Source organism: Gymnoscopelus microlampas (assembly GCF_963454915.1).
Source record: "Gymnoscopelus microlampas genome assembly, chromosome: 15".
Lineage (NCBI taxonomy): Eukaryota > Metazoa > Chordata > Actinopteri > Myctophiformes > Myctophidae > Gymnoscopelus > Gymnoscopelus microlampas.
In genome coordinates, this window is record NC_139952.1 from 910,001 (window position 1) to 911,365 (window position 1,365).

A 1,365-nucleotide genomic window follows, 5' to 3' on the forward strand; every position below is an offset into this window, starting at 1 on the left:
AACAGGCCCATGTGAAATATTTGGGCCAGAGGTTCTGAATTGGCATCCAGGGAGTGTGTGTGCACAGTTTTGCTGCCATCATGCCAACAGTGCCGGAGATTAGCTGTTCACAGACGGACACACGGACACACACACACACACACACACACACACACACACACACACGGACGGACACGGACGGACGGACACGGACGGACGGACGGACGGACGGACGGACAGACGGACAGACAGGGTGCAAAACATTACTCTCTCGCCATGCCTTTCAGCCTGTCGGAGACAACAACATCGATATTTAGAATCAATTAAGGGCAATAATTCCAAGCATTCCACAAAGTCCACTAAGGCTTGGTTTCAGAGGAAGTCCTGGGAGATTCTAGACTGGCTGTAGAGTATCCTGACTTGACCCCCGTAGAAAATGTCTGGTGGCATTTTAAGAAGGTGGTTGCAGACAAACCCAAGAATATTAGTGTACTGGAGACCTCTACCCATTAGGAATGGGCTAAAATGCCACATGAATGCTGCCAGAAGCTAGTTCCTGGCTATGCATCACGTTTGCAGCAAATGGGTGATAATAGCAAATGGGTGCTTTACTATATTTAAACACATGTCATGAACATTTGAATAATGCTGAGCCTGCAATAGTCATTAACCCAAGTAAGACCTGAGGCAGTGAGGCTGATTCTACAAATGCCTTCTAAATCAGTAGATCTTTTTCATCACCCCCAAATTTATATATATATATATATATATATATTTATATATATATATATATATATATATATATATATATATATATATATTTATATATATATAGCCGCAGACCCCCCATCTGAAAATGTTCTGTGCCAGAGACCCCCAGAAGATAAGATTTGTGTTAAAACAAATCTTTTTTCTTTTCAAACACTTTCATGACTTTTCAAAAATGTTCAAAAATAGCAGATGTACAAGCTCACAGCCCGGCACGAAGTCACGCGCTTTGAGCTTGTATGTCTGCTATTTTGAGAAGCACTGTTCTAAACTACTGTTCCAAATCCTAAGAGTTTTCTGAAAAATGTATGATAGCTAAAGTCTAAAATGACACAGATGCTTTCCTGGTTTAATTTGGAGAAACCACTCATAATATTAGTTGTGTTGAGGTATTTACATTGTTCTTGTTTGATTTGTTTATTTCACACAGTTGCCAGTTTGTGAATGTTGCTATAAACCATATTTGCAATTGGGTTTTAATGATTTTGGGTGCAAACAATCATAATATCATATATGATCATATCATATCATATCATATCATATCATATCATATCATATCATATATCATATCATATCATATCATATCATATCATATCATATCATATATATCATATCATA